General features: G+C 49.6%; 1 protein-coding gene across 2 annotated transcripts in view; it reads right to left on the bottom strand.

Annotated features, from left to right (window-relative positions):
- The window catches only part of CNTN4 (contactin 4), a 271,038-nt gene extending 254,775 nt beyond the window's left edge, over positions 1–16,263 (bottom strand). The window contains exon 1 of one of the 2 annotated variants that reach the window (XM_039558958.1): positions 16,174–16,263. The gene's annotated coding sequence lies outside the window, so the exon portion shown is untranslated. The remainder of the gene's footprint in view (positions 1–16,173) is intronic. The other variant, XM_039558957.1, reaches the window with a different exon arrangement.
- Between the last annotated feature and the right edge of the window lie 2,293 nt (positions 16,264–18,556).

Genomic DNA, 18,556 nt, shown 5'->3' with positions numbered 1-18,556 from the left:
AATGTGAATCTAATTTTGGCCTACTGCACCAAAATAATGTGCAGCATGGTTTGATGTCATAACATGAATATTTCATGTATGAACAGCAGCTTGTTTGGGAGGGAGATTTCTCCAGGCACCTGCGAGAGGAGTTCCTGAGAGATGGAGGAGGCTTCGCTGCTGCTCCTCACTGAGTAACCTGATAGTAACTTTTAGACCCTTACTGACTTTTTAATGGTTTTGCCAGATGTCAATATGTAAAAGCAAAAACCATGGCTGAGCCTTTAATTCTAATTAATGGCTGTATTGATCAGCTACATTCTGTCTTGCCTCACGTACAAAACCCACTGGATTCCAGCAGATTCCCTGCCAAAAAGGGCTTTATCCTCATGGCCGGGAGTAAAAAGCAAAGGCTCAACTCTCCAGCCTGCTCTTTGTAAAAGCACAGTGATAAGGAGCAGCGCAGTGAACTGGGGCAAAGTTGGGTATTTAGGGTCTCTGGAGCATTTTGTTTTGATTTGCATCGAGTTTCAAGGTTCAGCAGTTTAACAGCCAGCACGGCCACCTTTCCTTCATCTCAAATTTAGAGCAGAAAGCATCACAAGGTTACATCTCCAAGTGGAAACCAGCCCCAAATTCCACCTGGCGGTTCTCCAGGGTATGGAGAAAACCAGCCCAGCTACTGCTGGAGCTGTGCTGAGTTTTGGCACAAAACACTTGCACAGCCCTCGAAGTTGTTCAGTTTGCGGCCTGAAAAATAAGCAATGAAAAAGACGCTCAGAATTTAAATGATGCTGAATATTCAATAATGGTAATGACTTAAATATTAGAAGCTCTTTGATGCGTGTTTCTGCATTTGTCCTTGACCTTTGCTTACTCGTTATTTTGTCTACACATAATTAACACATTCATAATATCACATAAATGCCACTTATTGATACTGTCCCAAGGGCAACTGGTTATCTGGGAAGAACACGGGCACATTAACATTTCCTAACTCATTTAGCTCCTCTTCCACATTACACTGAAGAAAGCCATTTGTCAAATCACCCCGAGATGTGTTTTAAGCAGGCAATATTTAACAAGGTAATGGCTTAAGTGTTGTCAGGGCACAGTGACAGTCATTTAAAGGGACAGCTCTAACGAGGGCAGCGGAGGAACGACTCTGCCCGAGCACACACGGGATGGAACCACCTGGAGATTAAACACAGAGCTTGGAAACATCATTTCCTTCCTGATTTTTCACACTTTGTCCTTATTTAGCCACAGCAAGTGGATAAAAAGCAGCGAATCCATGGTCAGTGACCTGTGCCCACTGGAGGGGTGACATCCCCCGAGGTACCAGCTGAGCAAAGGTGTGAGGTCACCCAGGAGCTGAGGTGTTTAATGATATTGTACCAAATCTCACCTCCAGATCTCACTGCTTTGGGATATGTTCAGCATCTCCTGCAGCAAGGCCAAACCCAAGAGGTTTAAGGATAATTAATAAGAATAATAAGAATCTTGCATCCTGTTTCCCTCCAGAACACATTACCCATTTTTCATTGACACAAACCAAATATTCAGGGCTACTTCAGATTATTTCGAGCATTTTGTTCGCTGCACTTGACTTTTATCTGGGAATTATTTTTAAAGACTTCCCTAACAAATCTCTGGTAAAACACATGTCAGCACTTTGGCAGGGCTGGCAAATTTTTCCTGAGCTCGAGTTAAATTTAAAAATGGAAATTGGACTAATTAATTACTTCAGATGGAACAAGAGAGGAGGATTTCAGCACAGGGCTGAAATGAAACAATGCAAGAAGCAACAGCTGGCGGCGTTCCAGCGAGGGCAGCGCTTCCCAGGGAGTGGGAGAGCAGGAAGGGCAGGGAGAAGGAGCATCCCTGGGCTCCAGCCTCCCACCACCAGCACAGAAATGACCTGGAGGAAGTCACGGAGAAGGAACAGGCTCTCGGGATGACACTGTGACATCCTCCCTCCTGAGGGAATGGAAAGAATAATAAGATGTCAAACTGGGAAGCGATGGATCCTGGCAGGTCCATCCCCAATGCCTGAGCCAGGGAGGAGTCCTGGGCATCAGGAATGAGCTCCCAGGGCTCCCTGGCTGTGCACAAGCGCTGCACTCGTGGGGCCAAGGGAAGGGGAAAGGTGTAGAAAGTGATGCTGGAAATTCAGCTGCATCCTGGCTGGTTAAGGATCATGGAACTGTGGAGTGGTTGGGGTTGGAAGGGACCTTAGAGATTGTCTCATTCCACCTCCTGCCATGGGCAGGGACACCTTCCATGGGCAGGGACACCTTCCACCATCCCAGGATACTCCAAGCCCTGTCCAGCCCAGCCTTGGACACTGCCAGGGATGGGGCGTCCTCTGGACATTGCTTAGCTACAAGTATGGCCCTATATTTTTATATTATTAACATAATCTCTATTGAAAGTTTAATGTTCTTAAGTCAGAATCTTCCTGTTCAAGGAGAAAGGCAAAGTCCTCAGTAAACAGACAAGGAATGAAATCCATGAGGCTCCAACAGGGAAAAGGAAAATGGATAAAGCGAGAAACTGCTACCAGGTTTTCATTTTGTACTTCTACAGAAGAAGGAGGAACAGAAATGGAATATAATAAGTGAGTAAGGAGCAGGTGATGTAAGGAATCAATACCCAAAGTTATCAAATAACACAGCTGACTGCTAGAACAGACCAGATCCTGCAGCATAACCTGTATTTCAGCATGAAAAAATTAAAAATCATAAGCAGCCCAGGGCAAATAATGGATTTTCCCCTGCTAATGTTGATTTAAAATATGAAAATGCATTCACAAGCTCCAAGGTGTGGGGAGTGACTGCTCAACCTGCAGGGCAGTGACCATTAAACACAATAGCAGCAAATGCACCACGGGAAACCGCTGTCCTTGGAAAAAGGAAACCATGTGCACCATGGAAACCTCTCTCTGAGCCTGATCACCAAGTTCAGCTGAAGAAAAATGGTGGGCAAAGTTTTACCCTCCTTTTATTTGGATAATGAGGAGCAGAGTTCTCCTCGATGTGTTTTATCAATCCAGTGTGAGACAGGAGGGTTTGTCCATCCATAGAAATAAACCCACAAGCTCCTCACAAGTCCAAAATGATCCACTGCAAATTCTCAGCTTCTCTTTTGGGGGAAAAGCGCTGAAAAAGGCTAATCTGAAGTACAGCAAAAAAGGAGCAAGTGTGTGATTTGCCCAGCCCTCCCTGCTTAATATTCCTCTCCTCTGGCAGGACCTGCATGGAAAATGCATCCTGAAGTGTCCAGGGTCTCTGGCAAGTCACTGACAGATGATGGATGGATCAAATCCAACACCTGGAATACAGAATGATAAGGTTCAGGAATGAAGGGGATGAGTGGCAGTGGCTAAGGCGATGAACAGACTGGGGACCTTCACAGCAGAAGGCTGCACCACCTATTTCTTCATGACGAGGATAATGAATGAGGTGACAACAGCAGGAATTCATTTCCAGCCAGGAGTACTGGGCTGAAAAAAACCCCCTCACAGTGCTTTTGTGTTTGTGTTAGCAGCCTTGTGAACATGTGGAGGGATTTTAAAGGTTTGTGAACTCGGCCATGACTGAGGATTCCGAGGGGCTGGGCCAATTTGCCATCAGGTTTGGGAGCTGGAAATGCTCCCCCGGATCCAGCCCACCCATTCTACCACCACAGCATCACTCCACTGCCTTCCCGAAGCCATCAAAGCCACCTCAAAGACAGATTTATGATTTCCAAACAAGTTCAGATCCAGAAAAGGATAAGGAAGTGTTTAAACTTGTAACGTGACCCAAAGAGCCAAAGGATTATAAAAAATACAGAGAAGGGAAAAAAGGCATTTGGGATCAAAGCATGTTTGCTGCTCTGACCACTTTCATAGCTCTGAGAATTTTTAAGAAGTTGGTATCTTGTGTCATTAGCGAAAACAAACAGCCCCATAAATGAATTCTCAGGAGTGTCCTGTTTCACTGCCATATTCCACCAGCGAAAGGAACTGCTCCAAGGGAAGTTTCCAGAAAGCAGAAAGTTCCTCTGAGCTACAGCACATCCCTGCCTCTCCTCAGGCTCCTCCCTGCTAAGCCCAGCCTAACTCTGCCCTGTCTGCCTCGCTGCTATTTCCAGCTAATAGATGGAGCCATTTGCAGGAGTGGAATATGAGGAGCCCTCCAACACAGACACACATTTCCTGCTCGTCCTGCAATGAATTAATCCCACTTCCCTGCACATCCTGCCTGTCCAAGTCACATCCTTCCTCCAGACCAGCTTCAAGACCACAGCCCCATTAAGCAATCAAACCATGGATGCTCATTAGCTGCTGCTCCTTCTGCTGTTTGCTTGTTTGGTCTCTGCTCGCCTTTTCTTCTCAGCTTACACCATGTCTGGGTCAGTAACTTCGAATTCTTTGCCTCTTGCATTGGCTCACACCTGCACACCCTGCCAGGTGTTATGGGAAATGCAGCTATTCCAGTTGTATTATTTATTTATAAAAATTCACAACAATTACACAAAAGTCAAAGCAGCCTTGGGATACTTGGCCAACTTTAGCTCACAGAGAGCAATCACAACTTTTCTGCTTTCTCCTTTTCAGATGATATATTTCATATAAGAGGATTCCTTTTTCTTTTTGCCTACAAAAGAATCCAAAGAGCCTGAACAGAATTAAAAGGGCTTGGATTGACAGGACAAGGGGAATGGCTTCCCACTGCCACAGGGCAGCAGGAGATGGGATATTGGGAAGAAATCCCTCCCTGTGAGGGTGGGCAGGCCCTGGCACAGGGTGCCCAGAGCAGCTGGGGCTGCCCCTGGATCCCTGGCAGTGCCCAAGGCCAGGCTGGACACTGGGGCTTGGAGCAGCCTGGGACAGTGGGAGGTGTCCCTGCCCATGGCCCTGCCCCTGAAATCAGATGATGTTTAAGGTCCCTTTCAACCCAAAGCATTCCGTGATCCTCTCGAGTTATTTTTCCTAGTGCTGAGTTAATCCTGTGGGAAATCAGTGGAATTCAAAGGGCTTTTTTCCCCCCAACTAAACACCTCAGTCAGCTCCCTGTTTGTCTGAACCTCAGCTTACTTTAGCGAGGCTGAAGAAATCAAGCTGTCCATCAATTATTTAAAGTGTTTGGCCCTGATCCTGGGTCCACACTTAAATTTCACCACGGCCTTAAAGCTGGAATCTTCCACAGCCAGAGGAAGTGGCTGGGAAAGAAAATGCCTGAATTGACTTTTGGGGTGAAATGAGTAGTTTTGGATGCTCTGAGCACACAGTGGGTGTGGACCCAGACCTGGCTGGGCTGGGAATGATCCCTTCCACTCCCTGAGCTCAACCACCTCCATCAGCAGCACCCTCACAGAGGGGTCTGAGCTGGACTTTGGGGCCTTCTCAGCAGAGATCCTGAAATATAGATGTGGAAATAAAAAAACCCCACAGGTATATAGTTATAGCTATATAAAAGTCTACTCAATGATATAAAAATAGAAGTACAGCTAACACTCCAAATCTTTGTCCTTACAAGAAATGGAGAAATGCATTCTTCTGTTCCATAGAATTTAATTAGTTACTAAATTTAGGTTCTGTCAGTGAAGTTACAGAGGATACACTGCAGTTGGATTCAAATATTGGATGATATTTTATATTTCACACAACGCTAATGGATGACATTACCTTGGTATAGATATTGTCAAGTATTTCTATGTGAATGCTTAGGTCTATTCATAATGTTTTAGTCAGCTAAAACATATTTGATTGCATTTAAGAAAAAAAAAAACAAAACCAAACCACTTTCAGTCCCAGGTATTCATTATTTGAAAGCAAGAATTCAGTGACACCCTGAATCCCATGAGCAGGGAAAGACTGATCTAAAGCAAAGCCACAGGTGCAAAAATAATTAAATCTTTAAAGCATCAGACAGAGTTACGATGCAATCCACAGGGGAGAAGGAAAGAAGTCAGTGCTAAAATTCCTCCTTTGCCATAAACTTATTTCTTCCAATTGCTCAGTACCCTAAAATACGAAGAATTTGGGCAGAACTTTCTAGAAATTCCAGTTCTTAACTATCTTGGTATCTCTGAGCATCTTGTGCATCTCAGCTCTTCATCTGCAATAAAACAGCACAGAACCAGCTCAGGAGAATTCCACAAGGATCACTAAAGACCTGGGATTTGAAGTCCATTCAGAGCCTACAGTAAGAAGGGTCAAACCAGTTCTCCAGTTTGGTTCCAACTGCTCTGCCTCAAACTGCAGAATTCATGAGGTATTTTCTCCTGGAGACGCTGGGTTTGAGACAAAATTTAGGCCAAACTTACTCAAAAGTCACAGAGAGACAGGATCTGCCACCTCAGGCTGGTGCAGGGAAGGGTTTTATAAAGCCTCAAAGAGCATTCCCCCACCTTTCTTTTTAAATTCTTTTTGTTTTTACTGAGCAGATTCACACAGCCCAAACTCCTTTGCAAGATCTGTGCCACACACAGGTCCTGGAGAGAGAAGCTGGATGGTCCAGGACTAGAAATGCCATTTTAAAACATGACCCCAAAGTTTATTTTTGGCAGATGGGATTTTCCAGGTACAGACCTGAGCTCCCTCCACAACATCTGAACTCTACTTAAGTTTGATCTATAAGATTATTTTCATTCCAACCCCTTTGGACACTTGCAACAACAACATTTCCCTTCTCCCTACATGAATTTAATTTGGTCATGCACTGCAACTCTGCTTAGAAAGCTGCTTAGTGGCAATGTTTCAGAAATCTGAATCAAATTTTCCTGAGTGGAATAAAACTAGTTATCGAGGAAAGGATAATCCGCTTTTCTAGGGGCAGTGGTTCTGTATTTTAGGTAATGGTTCGAAAATACAATAATAATCCTAATAATAAAATGGCTCTGAGATACAGTGAGTGCTGATGCAGCTGGCTATGGGAGCAGAGCTGCTGTCTAGGGATACACTGGGCATGACTGGGAGCACAAACCCACAGATTTACGCCAGAAACCTCAGGACTTCCTGACTTCTCTGGGCCTGAACCTGCCAAGTGCTGCAGAGTCATTTTAGACTCCAGAAGTGCGAGTTCAGAGCTCACAGAGCTGCCTGATGTGGCCAAAACCCTGCAGGGGTGGTGCTGAGCAGTTCCCCAATTCTGCACATTTTCTGGGGCCCTTTTGGGGCAAATCTCACAGTTCCAACTCCCTTTGCACCACCACCCACCCCCTCCATCTCTGCTCCATGTTTAACTTAATCACCCTGGAGGGTGATTAAGCCAATTACCAAAGGTACAGGCAGCTTTCCACCATGAAGGGCTTGGTAATTCCCAAAATCCAAGTTCCAGGAGCTGCTGGTGGCTGCAAACAAGGTCAACCTCCCACTGCCTCAAATCACACCCCAAGTGTAATGTCAGAGCATCATCTCTCCTCATCCCAAATTTCTCAGCTACGCCCTGCCTGCCACCATGCCAAGTAGTTTGGCAACTCAGAGAGGACTGGAACCTTCTCAGGAACTGGGATCATCCATCAGCAAGAGAGGCAGAATCAGAAAAAAACTAGTAAGTGCAAAACCATGGCCAGGGAGGTGACCTGCCACGGAATTTCAGTTGGAAAAAACCTCTAAACTCATAAAGTCCAACCATTTCCCAGCACTGCCAAGGCCACTGCTCACCCATCTCCCCAAGTGCCACATCCACACAGCTCTTAAATCCCTCCAGGGATGTTCCAGCACTTCCTGCTCATTGGAATGTGATCAAGGATCTCCTCACAGTGCACCTTCCTCCCAGTGGCAAAAGTTACCAGTGGTGCTCGGTGACCTGTGCCATCCTGTGCTCACAGCTCTTAGTGTGACATCATAAAATCTGACAAAACTTTCTCAACCAAACCCTTTTTTTGCTGTGGACCCCCACTAAAAGGAAATTCCTTTAAAACAATTGCATCAGGTTCCCAGAAGAGCTCACAGGCTGGAGGGGTTTTATCCCCACTTTCACCACCAGTGGAAAGCACCAGTCCCAGCCAGCTGGGCAGGGCAGCTGTGCTCTCCCCATCCCTCTGGGAATGCAGGACAGGCCCGTTCCAAACCCACACACTTTTTGTGGAAAACTCTTGGCCAGTGAGACCACAGGGCTCCCAGGCCCCATTTAGCTGAGCAAGCAAGGCTGGGAACCCATTAATTTGCTGGGTGAGTTATGGTTCCCTGCAGCACCTTTTGTTCACTGTCAAGGTTCTGCAACAATGACAGATGCAGCTACGGCCAGCCCCAAAGTCCAGAATTTGATCTACTAAATCATTGCAGATATTAAATGTCTCAGCGATAAGCCTGGCAAATGCACTCCTCTGGAGCTCACACTTGGTGCTGAGCACGAGCAGGAGGGACTCCCCACACAGTTCCCTATTGTTCCATGGAAAATTATGCAGGGTGGTAATGTCATCGCTCCCCGGAAAGGAACCAGAATCCCAGGAAAACTCACACAACTTCCTAAAGGGGCTGCTAAAAGGAGCCACACATCTGCCTGGGTGAGTGAGGCAGCACCGTGGGGCATTTGGAGCTTGCCAATCCCAGTTTTGATAGCAGGAGCTGGACGTGCATATAACATTCCCACTTACCCTGGTAAATAAACAGAAAAGACTGCAGCAAAATAAAGAACCAGGGGAGCACAGGCAGAATGCTTAAGCAGCAAGACACAGGCAGGGTTTCAGTCTGGCTCTTCTCAACCTCAGTATTAATCTTTTTTTGTTTAAAACCATCTCCTTCCTTCATCCACAGCAGACAAGAGAAGTGAGCAAATTTCACCCCATCTCATTTATAAAGAGCACGGAGCTGTTCAAAGGAATCCTCACCCAAAGCAGATTAAGGCACGAAGAGGGTGGAACAATTGCTGCTTCATTTTTAATTTCTCCAAGTCACCATCAGATAGATGACAGTGGTTAGCACAGGAAGGATTCTGCAGGCTTCATAAACAATAGAGGTATTACCCATTATCACACAAGTACAAATTAGTTTGACCTTTCCAGCTTTTTCATGTGAGGCTTCCTTTTTTCCACTTGACTAGAGAAAATATTGAGTCGAGCCATGTTCTGCACTCTCCCTCCTCAGATGTGTTTGGCCAGTGTTTCGTCCCTAAACCTGCGATTAGGAGAGACCCATTAAACACGGAGTTCACCTGAGGAATTCTCTGGCTCAAACCAGCACATTCCTGGTGCTCCCTGGGAGAGCCCCAGCCTCACTCTTGGGGTTGCTCCACACCTGCTTCCCCCATCCCTGCCTCCCTGGGGGAGCAATGCGTGATGTGGTCATTTCATATTCCATGGGAAGTGCTGGGAAACAATATGGAAATATTGTTGGGGTGGCAGAGACCACCAGAGAGCCATGGAATGGTTTGGGTTGGAAGGGGCGTTAAAACTCATCCTGTTCCAACCCCTGCCATGGGCAGGGACACCTCCCACTGTCCCAGGCTGCTCCAAGCCCCAGTGTCCAGCCTGGCCTTGGGCACTTCCAGGGATCCAGGGGCAGCCACAACTGCTCTGGGAATTCCATCCCAGCCCCTCCCCACCCTCATGGACAGGAATTTCTTCCCAATCTCCCATCCAGACCTGCCCTCTGGCAGTGGGAAGCCATTCCCTGTGTCCTGTCCCTCCAGCCCTTGTCCCCAGTCCTTCTCCAGCTCTCCTGGAGCCCCTTTAGGCCCTGCAAGGGGCTCGGAGCTCTCCCTGGAGCCTTCTCTTCTCCAGGTGAGCACACCCAGCTCTCCCAGCCTGGCTCCAGAGCAGAGGGGCTCCATGGCCTCCTCTGGATCTGCTCCAGCAGCTCCATGGCTTTGCTGTGCTGAGGACCCCAGGGCAGAGAGGGAAGGATGCTCAGTTCCGTCCTCCCTGCCCACAGCCCTCATCCCTGCCCACCACAACAAAACCTGCCTGATCCCGTGAAAACTCAGGGGCGTGGATTTAGGAACTGGATTAACACCAAGCTCTCCTGAACAGAAGCATGTACACCCCTAGGAAGCCTTCTGCATGTCCCCAAGCAGGAGAATGGCACAGAGAAGCGATCCCTTGTGCCAAGAACTCCCAGGACAGCTTCCCTGGGCAAGCCATGCACTCACTGCTCATGGACAGGCATCCCTGCGAGGTTTAAAATCATTCCTCACAGATAATCAGCACTTTTTATCAGTGACCTGGAACGTGCTGCATCCAGCACAGGAATCCTCCGGTTCTCCTGTTCATTCTGTGTGGAAGCCAGAGGAGCTGGGGAGGAGCAGGCAGAGGGTGATGCTGAGCCAGCCACAAACGCTGTACCTGTCAGCCAAAACGTGGGAGGAGCTGCTGCATCCGGCTGGGCAAGGAAAGAGGGAAAGCAGAGGGTGGAAAAGCAGGGAAAACAAGGGGGGTACTGAGCACACAATCCCGACAATGACAGGATATTCCAAGGAGAAATTTGATGCATTTTTGTGTCAATTCCTCAGAGTTAGGGATGCTGAGAAAATTCCAGTGTAGCAATTGGGGTTAGAGGTGCTAAATCCCCTACCCAGCTAAAGCCCTGTCCTGCCTTATCCCGGGTTGTGGAGCAGGGTGTTCCCACTGCTCCGGGCTGGCTGTGGGATGCTCCGCGGGATCAGAGCAGCGGGCTGAGTGCTGCCACCCTGTGGGACCAGTGTCACTCCTGCCTGTGCTGGCACTGCCGGGATGCTCAGCACACTCCTGAGTCTGGGAAGCTGGAGGGGCTTGGAAGCCCGAGCCAGCTGTTCCCAGAGAAGCACAACACACGGGGATACTCCCGACAACAAATTCAGGAGCTGGGGTGCTTATAAATAGGATTTAGAACAAAAAGGTTACTGAGTTCTGAGCAGAATAAGAATAAATGTTGTAATTCAGACTCATTAGTAAGGCAAAGGTAACTGATGAATTTACACAATCCCTGTTTGTTCCCACAGACCCAGGCCTGGATGGAAATCCTGCTTTGTGCGTCACTAGGAGCAGATCCAGTCTGAAATCACTGCTCTGCTGTGCTTCATATTTCATTCATTTCTGCTTCCAGCGATACATGCAAAACAGAGGGCATGATCCATCTCCCTAATTGAACAATACTGATCAATTAAATATGAAAAGTCATTCTTGGACTGAAACCCTCTTAGGCAAATGTTCTGCTCTTATGCTAAGTAACTCTTTTAAAAAGCTGGGAGTTGAGTGCTGTTCAGAGGGGGTTTTATTTATTTATTTTCAAAAGACTGGGAGACAAAGCCAAAAAGATTCATCCATTCATTCATGACAAGAGGAGATAGAGTTTTGACCACTGAGCAAGGTAGCAGTGAATGAAGAAATATCTTATTTGATGGAAGTTCCTCGGTGCTGTTTGTGTGAGGTGAAGAACCCAAACCAAGGGCCAGCAATCAAACTGGATGAAGACCCCTCTGCTCCAGATGTTCCAGCTATAGCTGGAAAGGTGTAAAAATGAGGGATGGGAATCATCAGCAGGAACAAAGAGCAGGGAAAGCTGTGCCCTTCGAAGCCCCAGCAGCCCTTGGGCTCTCCCTGATGGCTTTTTGGGTCTCCACACTCCCATCACTGGGAGCACAGAGATGCAAATGGTGTTTTGTTGTCTGGAAGTCTTCTGTGATCTGAATAAGAGGAGGTTAAGAAACCATGCACTTAGAGATGGGTTAAAAACCCCAGGGAGGTGATTGCCGTGCAGCACCATTCACCCTCCACAAGAGAGGTTTTCCCACCGCAATCACCCCGGGATGGCCTTTGTTCCCCTTCTTAGGCTCTGATTAAACGCAAGGACCTGCTAAGCCTCATGTCAATTGGGCTTAAACACCACAGCTCCTCCTCGGCTAAACATTTATATAAATAAATAAATGCTAAACACAGATTTCGCCCGAGGCCAACAAAGATACAACACTGACAGAACTTCTGGAGGGGCGAATCAGTCTGGAGTTAGGAGCAGCTCAGGGCTGACTGGGCTCCTGGAAATCTGGAGAAAGCCAAGCCTGACCGTGGGGTCTTTCAAGCACGTCTTGCTCTCAAAGGAGAATTGGGGAAAGCCCCAAGAGAGGGTTAACAAGGACTGAGTCTCACTGAATCCAGAAACCGAAGAGGAGAAAAGGTGGGGAAGAACCATCCTGGTGCTTTTCTTTTATCCGTGGTATAACATATCTCAGGAGAACTTGGTACTGGCTAGACTAGAACATGAATAAAGATGCTTGGCCAGATCTGAGACATCTCCAGCAAGTCTTCAAGGAATACAGCATCAGCAACTGAACAACTGGGAGCTTGGGGGAGAATTAACAGAAGAAACAAACGTGGCACAACCTCGTTTTTGAAACCTTTAACACAATTTTTTAAAGAATCCCTGCCATTTTGAAAATTAAATGGTTGCAGATGATTTTTTTTGAGTCCTTCTGAAGTGGAATAAGTGCATCACTTACCTCACTGGAGGCCACATGCTGATGCATCTATGCTGTGATTACAGCCCTAAGCAAAAATCCCAATTTATGTTGCAGAGGCAAAACTTCCCCTTCTGCTCCACCTTCCTAAAGCTGAACTATGCACGTGACAGTCACCAGATTGTTTTCTAAATGCTTTGACCCTGATGGTTCTGAGGGCTTGACTTTCATTGATTTAACCCAGCAATTAAAAACACCCCAACAAATCTTTCTTTTTCTTGGTGTCGGGCTGGGATAGATTTTTACCCTGCAGATTGCGATAAAATGACTGTACCCAGGGAACAGCAAAGAATGGAGTTATTTCCCAACATCAACACACTCAGAACCCTGTTTAGTGCAGAAAATGCTGCTCTCTTGGCTCATAGCGAATGTGAAGCTCATTTGTGTTCAGATTAGAAGCAGATTTGACACAGATTTGACACATTTCCTTTGAGTATCCCCACTTTTGGTGGCTGCTGGGAGGAGGAGGCAGGAAGAGTTGTGCACTGGCGTGAAACAGTAAATCATATGGGTGTCATCATTATATATTTGCTTTGCTAATAATACAAAGAATGAATCACTGCTGTCATGATATTCGTATTTATACTCGAGTAACCACCGTGGCAGATACCAGTGAAGATGTGTGCAAGTTTCAGCCTTGGCAGCACGCCTGGCCCGCAGCTCGCAGCTGACATTTGTGGATTTGGCGTGATTCACGGCACTTTTCTGTGTTTGTGATTACCTTCCTGTCAGGGGCTGCGCATCACTCACCCACCAAGTGGCAGAGACTCCCAGTGGGAAGGAAAATTCCCAACTGTTGCACCAAAGCTTCTCCAAAGACAGCTGAATCCTCTGTGTGACCATGGGGCTGAGCACCAGGTCACCAGACATCAAAGGGAGAGAGGGAACTGCTTCTGCAGAGACTTCACCAGGTCATCCCAGGCCACCGAGGGAAGGTGTGGGAAGAAACCCCAGACTTGCTCTATTCTAACAGGGCTAAAAATAGACCCGTGATGATTTATGAACTTTCAAAGGCAGCAGAGTATTTTTAAGCAGCAGCAGCTTCTCCTGCTCCGTCTGCATCCTGGGAGCTGCCTGCTCGGCACCAGGGCTGTGCCCACCCTGCCCTGATGGGGACCAGCCCCTCCAGCACACTCACCAAACAATTAACCAAGACCACGAGAGCAAATAAAAAGGCAGTGATCTGTCCATCTCGGGGGTAATATCCTTCCTTCACTCTGCCTCGTCCTTACCTCTGAGTTTCACATATTCATTTTAAAATCAAGTTAATGCCACAGAACTGTCAGACAAAGCCAACTCCTGAAGCCAAGGTAAATAAGTCACGTGGCACCAGAATATTTACAAAATGCCTCTGAAGTTTTGCATCTCCAGGAGAAATTTTACATGAGCTCACCCCTGATTTCCAGCTGGCCCTCATGGGGTAACATGGGGTGAGTTTGAAATGCAAGCAATCTTCATCCCAGTAAATAAAGACCTGGACAGCAGCAAGAAAGACTTTAATGCACGAGGAGGTGCAAGTTTGGGAACCAAGTGGGCTCTCAGCAGCTGCTCACTGGCTGCCACTGCTGCTGCCCTTCCCTCTGGAATAAAAGCTCCTCAGCCAAGGGCTGAAAATCAGCACTCAAGAGTCAAGCACTGGAGGGATTAACACTGGAAAAATCAAGCCAGGACACCCTGGAGAAGGATGGTTGTGGTCTCAGAGACACCCACCCCACCACCAGAGATGTCCCTGTGGCCCAGGGGAGAGGACACGCCACCCCTCACCCCCTCCCACCACGCAGACCACACTGAAGGCACTCCTGCCCTCCTCAGCCAGCCCTGGTGAGCTCAGGTGAGGGGCTGGGAGCTCCAGACATCCCTGTTAACCCATGGAAAGCCAGGCTTTGGAGGCTGCAGCATCTCATCCCATTTTCCAGGAGGCTGCCTGCACAGGTGAGCTGTGCTGTCATTCACATTCCCAACACACGTTTTGTCATTGTGGAGAACAGAACAAGCTCAAAATTCTGGGAGCGCCAGATGGGCGAGAAGAGAGCTCAGCTCTATTGCAGAAGGTAAGGATGGGAAAATCCTACAAATTCCAGAGTTTTGCCAGGATCATTCAACTCTAACTACCTGCAGGCACACCCTGCTTGCTTCCTTCCACTCTAACCAGCCAAGAGCTGTCTCCAGGCAGGGGCTGCTTGGGGCAGGAGACCCTCAGAGCCTCCCAAAAGGGAAATACACCCAGAGTTTGGGGTGGCTTCCTGCAAAGGGCCACCTCCTGAGATCCCCCAAAATCTTGTCAGAGGGATTCAGCTGTGCCCAGAGTTCAGCACGGGAGGGAGAGGTTGCTGCAGCCAGTGGAAGCCATTGTCTCTAGCAGGCTGCTTTGGGAAAATTAGTTGTGTGCCCACCTCTAAATGAGGCTGTACGGCAAGGAAAAGAGGGATTAGCCATGTAAAGTGAGTCCTTTTGGTATTAGATTAAAGAGGGGAGGTGACTTTGAAGGATTATTCAAGAGCCATTTAAGCAGTTTTCAGGGACTTACAAACGCAGGGTAAAAATGCAGCTCCTCAGGTCCAGAAAAGAAGAAAAATTCCGTTTCCTGGCCAGGAAAGTAGCAGGTAAGGCTTCTGAGGGACCCCCTCAAGTGCAGGCCCCCAGCATCCTGCTCCCCACGCCCGGTGCTGGCTGTGGAACCCCGGCTGGAGCATCACCTGCACACCTGGGCTGGAGCTGCTGCAGGAGCCAGAGGCACCAGGGAAGGGGCTCCAACAGCCACGATGCCCATGGGATGGGTCACGGCACCCCCTGGGCTCCCTGCCAGCACGGGGGAACAGCCACCCACCCACTCACTGCGGGGCAGGGGCTGCTGGATGTTGGAAAGGAGCTCCCGAGTGTCGCGACCATCACAAGAGGAGCTGCCACCAGCCCCTGCTCCCACCTCAGTGATTTATCCGCTGGGATGCAGGTCCTGAACCGATCCATGGAAACCGGAGGATGTGCAAGCACAACCACAAAAAACTGACTTCTCCCTGCAGCCAAACGTCCCCTGCTTCCCCGCACCTCAGGTGCCTCATCAACATGCTGGCTCTTAATCCTCTGCCCACATTAATCCAGCGAGGGAGAGGAATACGTGGCTCCAAGACATCAGGCTGCTCTATCGAACGAGCCCTCCTCGGGAAAAAAAAGTCCCTCTTTGGCTTAGCCTAAAAGGTGACGGGTAATTAGTATGTAAGGTACAAACTATTGCCACTTGTTATGCAAGCGGCATCCTTTAATTTGTAGTTTCGATAGCAAGCCGTTCCTGTCTGGGATAAATAAAACAACACGCTGCAGTATGTTCCTCACGGCACGGGAGCAGCAGCAGCCTGGGGAAAGCAAAAGGAGCTCCAACTCCAGCCGGGAACGCGGCTGGAGCCAGCAAAAAGTTCTGCGTGCGCCTGGAGCAGCCTGGCGGGATTTTATCCCCGCGCTCACTCCGGGATGGACCCGCTCCGTGCCCGGGGAGCCGCAGCCATCCCCACCCGGGCCGGCTCTGCGCGATCCCGGGCACGGCTCCGCACGGCTCCGCACGGCTCCGCAGCACAGCCCGCACCCCGCGGCGGCCCCGCGCTCCGGGAGCACCGGGGGGACCCGGCGGGCACCGCGCTCCGAGCCCCTCCGGCCGCGCTCTCCCTCCCTCGCGCCGCAGCCTTGCTTAAAAATTCCTTATTTATCTTTTTTTCTTTTTTCTTTTTTCCCCCCCCGTTTTAAACCTGCCTCCCTCCTCGCCGTGCCGAGCCGCGCTTACCTGGGCGGGGAGGGGGGACATGCCCGGCCCGGCGCGGCTCCGCGGGTGCGGGCGCTCCTGCGCGGCCCCGCAGCCCCGAGGTGCGCGGCGAGCGCGGCTCCCGCAGCCCCGCGGCCGCAGCATTGAGCGGCAGCGGCGGGAGCCGGGCGGGCTCCGCGCAGACCCACCCCCGGCCCCGCCGTGCGCGGGGGCGGGCGGCGGAGCGGCGGCGGCCGCGTTAACCCTTCCTGCCCCGCCGGTGCCCGCCCGGTGCCCGCCCGCGGCCGTGCGCAGCGCTCGGTCCCAGCCCCGCGGGCAGCATCCCCCGCCCTGCCCCCGGCTCGCTGTGCTGCAGCGCAGGTGCGGCTCTTTGCGCTCCCGCGGCTCCACCTGCATCCCGGGCAGCTCCGAGCCCGTTCCCGTCGCGCTCCCCGCTTTTCCCCCATCCCCGACCAGCCCCGTTCCCACTATGGGAGACCACAGAGTCCCAAATTACCGCTAGAGGCTTTTTTTTTTTTTTTTAATTTTCCCCTCCGCGCGTTGCCCTCCGGTTTTAATCCCAGATTTGCCGTAATTATCTCGCTCTGTAAAGGGAGCCTCTCCTCACCCGCCTGCTCTGCCACCCTCTCGCTCAGCCCTTCGAACCCACCGTCTCCCTTCATCCCCTTCCCGTTCCTCCTCATCCAAGAACTGCGCGTGTTGTGAGGGAGATGAGCCTGCGAGCACAGCGCACCTGGGCGCCAGCCCTGCTGCTCCCAAGCTCTGCTGGCTGTCCCTGTGCCCAGCGATGCTCCCAAACCTTCCTCAGGTTCCCTCCTCAGGGTCTCTGCTTGCTGCTGCAATGCAAATGATGAGCCGCAAACTGCTTTGAAAGTCATGAGTCCAGGCTTAATAAGCGGCGTAGTGTAAAGGCACGGAGAAAAGAAAAAGAGTACTCAGAAGTGAGGGTGGGACCTACCTTTCCCCCTGTCCCGAAATCCTGTCCCGGGAAGTGCTCTTAAATGCCTGTGCAAAAAAATGCCTTGCAGTGAGAAGAGGGTATTCAGTCTTAACTGTGCCTCCCCTGGGTTTTGAGGGATTAAGCGAAACCCTTATTATGTTTAATTATCTCTAGAGTTGCTCTCTGTGCTTGCTGCCTTGCTTTATGGTTTAATAAACTGCACGTCGATAGAAGCTGAATGACAATTAACGTTAGTGCAGGTTGGGTTGGCATTTACTGCTGCTCGCAGGTTCCTCCTCCACGTGCCTGCACTCAGGTGTTTCATCACCATCTATCAGATCCTCTTTATCCACACAGCTCCTCACTCCCAAAGGATCCATCCAAAACCTTGGGAAGCAGCCTGGGCAGCTCAGGAGGGTGGCTGTCCCAGCAGAACCCCATGCAGGGGTCAGCTCTGCAGGTCCAAGGGGTTGGGAGCACTTCATAGAGCAGTAACAACACCCTGGAGCATCTCCAGGCTGACGGACCACCTGCAGTTGGCTCAATCCTGAGCAGTCCTTAAGTACTTCTTAACATGGAATCATGGTTGGAAAGGATCTCTGAGATCATCAGGTCCAACCTTCATGATGGAGGATGGCCCTAAACAGAGTTCACTGCTCCTGGAGAGGGGCCAGCGCTGCCTTTCCTGAGCCCTACTGAAGGTTTAAGGTTGGGCCCAAGAGTGAATCAAAGTCGAGGGGAGGCAGGAGTGCAGCACTCGAGCCGTGCAGGAAAGAATCCCCTTGTGTTATGCAATGTTATATAAATGTTGTGTATTATTTGTGTAATCTCATCCTGATTTATACAGGAGGGGAGCCTGCTCAGCAATCCAAAATAAAGTTGAGCGCCAAGTGCTTTCAATTTGGGAGCGCCTGTGTCTCCAAGGTCACCTCATAAATCCTGGCACTGTGGCATGGCGCTGCCAATCTGTGTGGGGTGTAATAACTCTGGAGGGAAATCAACACTGGAAACGCTGCCGAATTTTTCAAAGGGAACATGCATTGAATGCATCATCATCATCATAACCCAGCTGAGCGTGCAACATCCTCGCAGGCAGCGAGGAAAAACATCTCCCACCCTCGGCTGGGTGGCAACCAGCAGCAAACGAGAGCTGAAAGGTGAAGGCAGGGCGGCGGTGGGAGCAGACAGATGGCTTCCCTGGAAAGCCTTTTGGTTGTGCCACCTTCCCTGCACACCTTTAACTCACCCCTGAATGAACAAGCAAACCAGGTCACCTGCTTTTTGTTTTTTTTTTATCCCAACAAATCCACAAATAAGGCCAAAGGTAGAAGAGTCAGCAATCAAAGGCCCCCGTTGAAAATTCAGACATATTCTTTTGAACAAATAGTCTCGAATACTTCATAAATCTGGCAAGGAAAAGTGCCTGGCGGGTTTTTAAGCTGGGTTGTAACAGCGAAGCTGACA

The sequence above is a fragment of the Corvus cornix genome, chromosome 12 (genome assembly GCF_000738735.6).
Source record: "Corvus cornix cornix isolate S_Up_H32 chromosome 12, ASM73873v5, whole genome shotgun sequence".
Classification (NCBI taxonomy): domain Eukaryota; kingdom Metazoa; phylum Chordata; class Aves; order Passeriformes; family Corvidae; genus Corvus; species Corvus cornix.
The sequence above is the reverse complement of the archived record's forward strand: the minus strand, read 5'-3'. Positions and strand labels throughout refer to the sequence as shown.